This window comes from Dendropsophus ebraccatus, chromosome 3 (genome assembly GCF_027789765.1).
Source record: "Dendropsophus ebraccatus isolate aDenEbr1 chromosome 3, aDenEbr1.pat, whole genome shotgun sequence".
Classification (NCBI taxonomy): domain Eukaryota; kingdom Metazoa; phylum Chordata; class Amphibia; order Anura; family Hylidae; genus Dendropsophus; species Dendropsophus ebraccatus.
Window position 1 is genome coordinate 8,825,703 of NC_091456.1, and position 9,717 is coordinate 8,835,419.

Below are 9,717 nucleotides of genomic sequence, written 5' to 3' on the forward strand. Positions count from 1 at the left end.
GAAGTAGTAGTACTTTGTAGAGGTAGAGAGAAGAGGAGTTGCCAGAAGCGCCCTTGCCCAATGTAGATCCTGTACTCTGCCAGAACTGTAGTGTAGATATACGTAGATAAGAGATACTCTTACTCACGTTTAAATCTATGTCTGACAGCCTTTGGCCCAGTAGTTGCGAGCTACTCGTCCTGCTAGGGGTAGCACAAGCACCCTGTCATTTGTTATTTTGGTGTAGCAGGTGCCCGAGACTTCTCAGTCAATCTGCGCTGCGCAGTAGGATACAAGGCCTTCTTTAACCTGGTATGCTTTGTCCTACTGGGGTCATCTCCTCTTGGTTCAGGAGTCTGCCCTGCACTTTTTTGAGAGGTTTCTGGCGTGGGTTTGGGTGATCCCAAGTGGCTGTTCTCCCCTATGGTATCTTAGCACTGCATAGTAAAAGTAGTGGTTGCTTGTATAAAGAATACATTTGTTTTCTGCATCTGTCTCTGGTCCCTGTCAGGGGTGGCAACAGCCAGGCCCTCGCTTAACATCTGCAGGAACTGTCTTGTTTTGTGTCCTCTCTCACTAGAAACAAACTGATGGAGGAAGTGGATTCAGTCTGTAGTTAAACTCCTCCTACAGGGGTAGTATCTAATTCCTCCTGTGAGTGTGGGTGAGAGAGAAGGATAGGATAGGAGAGATAGAAGAAGCACCTGTGGGTGGTCAGCATAGAAACATATGGTACAGAAACATTTAACCCTTGAGCTTCAGCTGTGCATAAAAAATACATATACAGTAGCGACACAGCGGCGAAACTAAAGTACTACATCCACCACTTAACCTGAGTGAGAACTTTAGGACAGGTGCACAAGAGAGAATACCCGCGGTGGGACACCACAATACCAGCAAGGCACCTCACCCACCACCAGGCTGGACACTTTACAGGGTGTGCCCCAGGGGATCCTTGCCACTTGCATCACCATCTGTGCTGCCCCCTATTCCCTATGATAACTTGTGAAACCACAATGTGACAACAACTGTGACTGTTGTGGCACCACAGATCACAGCACTCCCACACCTGCACATTCTCTGGGCTGCTGCAGAATGATTAATGCCGCTTTCCTACCAGAGAACAAAATGCTCCTTCTTTCTGAATCCTCTCCCTGTCTATAAATAAGCAGCCCGGGTGCAGGATGGGTAATGTTAAGCAGAGATGGTGACATGCATACGCGTATATTATGGCAGCATACGGGATGCTCGCAGCCAAAAAGGTGGGTGAGGCGAAAATTCACAGATGGCTCCATGTATTCCTTCCTCTGTGCCAGTCAGTTATAAAGGAGTCACAGATCCTCCATCCTACCTACCCCTAAGTCTCCTGCTCACATTACAGATTGTGTCCTGCTCTGGGTTATCTTCTGCTGAGCTCCATTTAAAACCACATTTATTATTTATTATTGTTATTTATTTACTTATTTATTAAACGGGGGGGGGGGGGGAATGTATCCGTTTTGATCCGTTTTTGTGGGGGGAGGGGGGTTATAATGGAAGTCAATGGAAAAACAGATCCGATTGCATCCGTTTTTTCCTCACCTTTTTTTTTGCATAAAATGTATATGTTAAACTGCAGAAGCATCGGTCATCATAATGGATGGTGAATGTATTACAAGGTAAGACCATGTTCACACAACGTAGGTGCGGCAGTAATCACGGCCGTTGTTGCAACGGCCGTGATTAGTACGGAACTTACGTTGTGCTGAAGGCTGAGGGAATCCCGTATACACTCCGGCCGGGATCCCTAGCGGCACCGTGAGAAAATGACATGTCGGTTTACACAATGGAGCATGCGGCTCCAGCCGCACGCTCCATTGTGAGCAGTATGGAATTCTGATGCGGGCGCTTCAGAACTCAGCAGTGCTAAAGGTCATCAGTACCGCAGTACCGTTGATCTTTTCTGAGACCGGCCGTTCCATAACCCGTCTGAACATAGCCTAGTTTAGTGCAAAACAAAACCCAGTTATTACACTGAGATCAGGTCTGATGTTTCCTAAACATTAGGACTCACAAATATATAGCAACAAAACCTTATACATGTGACCAGATTCTAAGAGTGTAAGATATTTGTAATGTGCATAGTGTACAAAGGAATACAGTGAAACCTCGGATTACCAGCATAATTCGTTCTGGGGACCTGCTTGTAATCCAAATCATTCACATAACATCACAAATTTTCCCATAAGGATTAATTAAAATGCAAATGATTCATTCCACAACCCTAGAAGAATTATAATACTAATTAGGTGCTGAGCGCTTCATCTGCTCGACACTCACCTTATACACCGGCTGCCTTTGATCTCTGTGCCACTCTACCCTGGGTGCCTGAAAAAGCTGGATCCAGTCATGGGAAATGGAGAAGTTTCCCAGGGCTGGATCCAGCTTTTCCAGGCAACCAGGGAGGAACAGCACGGAGATCAAAGGCAGCTGGTGTATAAGGTGAGTGCCGAGCAGATGAAGTAATTCGCTTTATTTGTAATGTAAATTCGCTCATCTCTAGTACTAATGGCAGAGAAGAGGGATAACAGCTGATACAAGCAGCAGCCAGGCAGGTCACCCATGCGCACCCACATCAGAATTCCTCACTGCTCACAATGGAGCCTGCGGCCAAAGCCGCTTGCTCTATTGTGAGCACTGGCAGGGTTTTTTGCGGCCGCTAATTACTGAATAGCAGACTGCAGAAGACTGACATATCAGTTTCTTGCGGTGTTGCTAGCGATCCTGGCCGGAGTGTATACTATAGGGGACATTTACGAAGCGTCCGCCTGAGGCATACGCCAGGGAGAAGGTGCAGATTTGCCCCTTCTTCCTGGCATACGCCTCCCGTACGCCCCGCTCGCCCAATGGGCGGACTGGGGGAGCTTGGGGGGGGGGGGGGGGCGTGCCGAGATTACATTGAAGGCAGCACTACGTAAGTTATGTAGTAATCACGGCCGTTGTTGCAAATTGGCAACAACTCCGGTGATTATTTGTTAGCTTACGTAGTGTGAACATAGCCTTAAAGTGTTTGTGGCAATCAGCTGTGCGAAAGGCTATGAACCTGGATCCTGAGTTTTCACCTGAAACACTGGCCAGCTCCCCAGCCCCACGGGGACTGCTTCATAAAACCAAGCACATGAATGGCCGCCATGACACGTCTGCTACAATGAAGGAGGGAGATCTCTGAGCAGGCTGAGAATACCACAGGGCACCCTGAACCTGCCCTGACAACGTGTGCCCACCATTGCAAGTGCCCCTGCAATGTGACCAAGCACCAGTGGATCTGCAGCGGACTAGGTGAGTATCATAGACCCCGTTTCTGCCAAGCCCCCCCCCCCAGTACACTCCCTGCAATATCCTTATTTGGACACAGAGCAGCTCGTAAGATTGTATTACATAACTTTGCTTGTACACCGAGTTACGTTTTTTTAAAATAATGTGAGATTGTCTTGCAAATTGTTCACAAACCACTTGTGTTACTTGCAATCCAAGATCACACTGTATATTGCTGCAGACCGACTCCACAAGCTTCATAGCGGCCGCTGCAGTCACTAACACAGACAGCTGGAGCAGAGCTCGCACTTACTGTCTTATTACATGGATGATAGAGACTATGGGGGAGATTTATCAAACATGGTGTAAAGTAAAACTGGCCCAGTTGCCCCTAGCAACCAATCAGATTCCACCTTTCATTCCTCACAGACTCTTTGGAAAATGAAAGGTGGAATCTGATTGGTTGCTAGGGGCAACTGGGCCTGTTTCACACTACACCATGTTGAATAAATCTCCCCCTATGCTGCACACGTTCCAGTGACATATGGATATAACGGAATAATTAAAGGCAGCAGATCAGTCCTCCATATCGGCAATCTCCTATCTGTTACTGCTTTAGGTTCTGGCTCCTCATAAATGGGATTTTTATTTGTTATTATGCTGTACATTATATTACACTGAATTATTTCATAGGCAAAAACAGTAAGAAGCCCAAAGGGAAACCTCATCATCATCATCATCAATCCTGCGTAACAGGAGCTTGTTATAGATGTTCTTGAATAAAGTACATTATGGAATCTTTGTAATTGTTCACTCAAGGGGAGCTCAAGCTAAAAAGTATTATTTTTTTAATTAACTTGTACCAGAAAGTTATATAGATTTGTAATTTACTTCTATTTAAAAATCTGTAGTCTTCTAGTACTTATTAGCTGCTGTATGTCCTGCAGGAAGTGGTGTATTCTCTCCAGTCTGACACAGTAATCTCTGCTGCCACCTCTGTCCATGTCAGGAACTGTCCAGAGCAGGAGAGGTTTTCTATGGGCATTTGCTGCTGCTCTGGACAGTTCCTGACATGGACAAAGGTGGGGGCAGAGAGCACTGTGTCAGACTGGAGAGATTACACCACTTCCTGCAGGACATACAGCAGCTGATAAGTACTGGAAGACTGGAGATTCTTAAATGGAAGTAATGTACAAATCTATGTAACTTTCTGGTACCAGTTGATTTGAAGAAAAAAAAAAGATTTTTGACAGAGTTCCCCTTGAAGCTTAAAATACATAGAATTTATGAATTTATTTATGCATAAATAAGTTCAGCCGCATAACTAAGGTGTTTTCCACTACAGGAAAAATGTGAGAATGGATTTATTTAGTTTTTTATAAAGTGTTACTGTCATTTATAAAGACTTTGGACCTGCCATGCTGACATCTCTATATTCAGCCAGGAGAAGCGCGCGGAAGTGTGGGGACATTCTCACGCTCCATTCATGCTCCATATATATGGAGGATACACTGCGGAACAGTATGCGGAGTTCCCGGCATTATGATTTGTTATGCATTACAGTACTGACACAGGCGCATCTGTATCAGTACAGTAGCGCGAAGATTGAAACTGATTCAGAGCTCTGATGAATCATGATGCCGGGAGATCCGTGATTCCAGTTCGTAGCACATCGTAGGAGATGAAAGGGTTAATGGATTGGGGGAGGTTAAGGGGCCAGCGTTATAGGTCAGGAGGACACTGATTGGTGGAAAGTAGTGTGGGGCGCCTGCACCTGTGATGGAATAGAACATAATCAGTACAGTTAACCCATTCCCTTCAGCTGTGCTCATAAAAGTAAATACTTAGTGACAAGACAGAGTGAGACCTCTAGTGGGAAAATACAAATAAGCACCTTCATCCCCTTTTGTGTGATACCTGACAGTGGTACTATACCTAGGTGGAATAAAACTTAGTGGACCACTCATACTGTGACATTACAGAGGGGTTATCCAGCATTAGAAAAACATGGCCACTTTCTTCCAGACACAGCACTGCTCTTTTCTCCAGGTCAGGTGTGGTTTGCAATTAAGCTTCATTCACCTACAAAACCTGCATCCAAACTGGAGACAAGAGCGGTGCTGTCTCTGCAGAAAGCTGCCATGCTTTTCCAATGCCAGGTAACCCCTTTAAGCCCCATATTGTTGGCTTCCGTACAGAAGTTGGAATGCCGTATAGATTTGCATCTCAATGTGCTCGCTACTTGTCTCTAGTGAAGTGACTCAATGACATACATATATGTCTTATAAATGACATACACTCCAGAGAGCAGGACAGGATGGAAAAGCAGCAGGATTAACAAGCAAGTGCAGAAAAGTAACTAGATGAGACTCCTTAAAGGGGCAAAAATCTTTTTCTTTCAAATGAACAGGTTTCAGAAAGTTAGACAGATTTGTAATTTATTCTATTTTAAAAAAAATGTCCAGTCTTCCAGTACTTATCAGCTGCTGTATGTACTGCAGGAAGTAGTGTATTCTTTTCAGTCTGACACAGTTTTCATGTCAGGAACTGTCCAGAGCAGGAGAGGTTTTCTATGGGGATTTGCTGCTGCTCTGGACAGTTCCTGACATTGACAGAGGTGGCAGCAGAGATCACTGTGTCAGACTAGAAAGAATCCACCACTTTGTGCAGGACATTCAGCAGCTGATAAGACTGGAGATTTGTAGATAGAAGTGAATTACAAATCTTTTAATCTTTCTAAAACCAGTTGATTTGGGAAGAAAAAAAATGATTTTCACTGGAGTACCCCTTTAACTTCTGGGGGGAAAATGTCCTGGAAAAAATGTAAATTCTGTGACACTGAATCTGTCCTGGAATATGCCACTATATATATATATATATATATATATATATATATATATATATATATATATATATATATATATATATATATATATATATAATTCAGGATGTGTGAGGTGCAGCGGACGTCCTCTCTCCATGCTCTCACTATATGATTAGGATACTGTGACTGCACTAATACTTGCACAGGGCCGGGCGGTAGGTCGGCTCCGGGTAATGATAATAGATTCGATGAGAATATCAGCTGCGTTTAGCCCCTCAAGTGCGGCTAATTCTCTGCTTGAAACAGGTCCCCAAAATAGTCCTCCCAGTGTGAATCATGTTATTGGCTCAGAGTAAACTGAGTGGGCGCATCTTTCTGTGCAGCGATGTCTCTAGAAAGCAGCACATAGTCACCCACCCGCCAGAGCTCCCCTTCCCACCCCTCTGCCAGCATGAAAAGGACAAGCCAGCATTCTGTTAACACCTGCTCTGCCAGAGGCTCCCGCACCGCCCTGTCATGCACACTGTAATTTCAGTCAGCGCCTACACGGTTGGAACAATATGGGACTTAATTTTAGCATCATGAACCAAAGCCGGAGAAATACAGGCACATAGCACATCAATGTGCAGCCTTATTATTACACGTATATATTCTTTACACTTATTAAAGGGAATGTGTCATCAGAAAATGACTTATTGTATAAAAATGTTTTTGTTAAACATTTTTTTTATTTTTTTTCTAATTTTCCATTTTTCTCTCTATATTATATAATATTCTTGAGATCTTGCAGTTCCAATTCTCACCACAGGGGCTAAAAGTAAGCTGAGACTTCCTGCTGAGACTGTGGTGATAAGAAGAGGCTACTGTAAAGTGATCTGCACAGCATTGCAGCGTCATGTGACACCAGTAGATAGAGGAGACAATAGCAGCTCCCTGTGGAATGACCTTTTTACAGGTCACAGAGCGGGGTCAGTAATGTCTCACAATCATCTCAGGGGGACAGAGTCTGTCTATTGTTGTCTACTTCCATGAGTCTTGCTGTAAAGCAAGTCACTAAATGCTGTTAAGAACAGCCCAGGCAATATGGCCGCCCTTATAACAATGCACAAAAAGTGAAATAAATAAAAATTACAGTCAGAAAATAGAAACAGATTAGAATAAAAGAACAAGTTTTAGCATCTAACTCTAATCAGTAACAGAAAATTTAGGTGACACATTCCCTTTAAGATACAAAAAAAACTTTTTTTCCCCATATGTCTTTAAGGTGGCTTCACACACAGTTTTTATTTTCTGACCTCCAAAAATAAAACTAGAAAAACTTATCTTAGGGTTTTTTTTATTTTTCCTTTTGGCTTTTTTGAGTCAGCATTTGAACCTAAACATGGACTTCTCCGCTGACACGAACGCAGCCGCGCTTTATAGAAAGGGGATAAGTGACTGCTTTCCTTGCACACTGAGCTTACTGTGCGCTGGGTGGCTTTCCGGGTGTCTGGCGTCTGCTGAGCCAATCAGCGGGCGAGTGGTGTCTCGTCACTTAGATGGTGATTATGAAAACCACCACCTAACACTGCCACTTAAAGGAGAAGTCCGGCCAATTTATTACTTATGGAAAGTTATACAATTTTCTAATGTACATTAATTATGGGAAATGTTTATATACTGCTATTTCCCTTAATTTAGTGTATCAGGAAGTGTTAGAATTATCTCTGAAGCAGTGACGTCACGACAAACGGTGTAATTCCTATGGAGTGTCCAGCAGGGGGCGCTCTATATATAGAAGTCAATGAGTACCATTGACTTCTATATATAGTGCGCCCCTGCTGGACACTCCATTGGAATTACAATGGATGTGTATGTAATGTAATGTTATGTACTGTACTTTGCGATTGAATACATTCATGGAATACTTTGGGGAGCAAGTGTCCTTGCTCCCCTAAGTATCCCATAAATGTATTTAATAAATACATTTTCAGGGCACCGAGCAGGGAGGGAGAGAAGTGCCATCTACCTCCCCCTCCCTGCTCGGTGCTGGGCACATATACAAAGTACTACTCCCCCATTATCTGCGGATAATGGGGGAGTAGTACCTGTGCTATCTATCGCCACCCCCGCCGCCGCTCACAGAAGTGCCGCTCTTCATGCCCCCTCCTCCTCCACTCCCCCTCCTCCTCCTGGCTTCAAACACTATGGCCCCGCTGACTCCCCGCCGCCCGTGCCGCTGCTCACACTATCCGGCCAGCCGCCACACTCTGCTCATGCAGGCTGGACGCGTCAGCCCTCACCCACCCCGGCCGGGAGCACGGTGCTCCCGGTGCTTCCTGGTGTCCCAGGCCGGGGTGGGTGAGGGCTGACGCGGCCGGCCTGCAGGAGCCGAGAGAGGCGGCCGGCCGGATAGTGTGAGGAGCGGCACGGGCGGTGGGGAGTCAGTGGCACGGGCGGGCGGCGGGGAGTCAGCGGGGCCATAGTGTTTGAAGTCGGGAGGAGGAGGGGGCATGAAGAGCGGCACTTCTGTGAGCGGGGGTGGCGATAGATAGCACAGGTACTACTCCCCCATTATCTGCAGATAATGGGGGAGTAGTACTTTGTATATGTGCCCAGCACCGAGCAGGAAGGGGGGAGGTAGATGGCACTTCTCTCCCTCCCTGCTCAGTGCCCTGCAAATGTATTTATTGAATACATTTATGGGATACTTAGGGGAGCAAGGACACTTGCTCCCCAAAGTATTCCATAAATTTATTTAATCGCAAAGTACAATACATAACATTACATAACATACACACATCCATTGTAATTCCAATGGAGTGTCCAGCAGGGGCGCACTATATATAGAAGTCAATGGTACTCATTGACTTCTATATATAGAGCGCCCCCTGCTTGACACTCCATAGGAATTACACAGTTCGTCGTGACGTCACTGCTTTTGAGAGAATTCTAACACTTCCTGATACAATAAATTAAGGGAAATAGCAGTATATGAGCATTTCCCATAATTAATGTACATTAGAAAATTGTAGAAAACTTTCCATAAGTAATAACATATATAAAAAAAAAAAATTTGCCTGGAGTTCTCCTTTAACCCCGCTATGGATTGTTTGTGGCCAGCCTTATATGAGGCCTCAAAGTACCCCATCTAGACATGTTAAAGGGATTATCCAGCGCTACAAAAACATGGCCGCATTCTGACAGAGACAACACCTCTCTTGTCTCCAGTTCAGGTGTGGTTTGCAATTAAGCTCTATTCACTTTAATGGAAATGAGTAATACTGCATTTACACGGAACGATTATCGCTCGAATTTTCACATAAACGATCGCATTTGAGCAATAATCGTACTGGGTAAACACAGAAAACGATCAAACAAGGAGCGAGAAATCGTTCTCAAATCGTTGTTCGTCATTCGCTGAAAATTCTCAGATTGCTTCGTGTAAACAGTCTTTCACCGATTCACCCTATGTAAAACATGGGCTCAAGCGATCTTAAAATCGATCGCAATAACGATTCTTCTTAAGAATTTTCAAACAATTTATTCGTCTAAACGCTGATCGATTAGGCGAATTATTGCTCCGTGTAAACGTAGCATTACATAACCCCAATAAAACTGGAGACAAGAGAGGGGCTGTC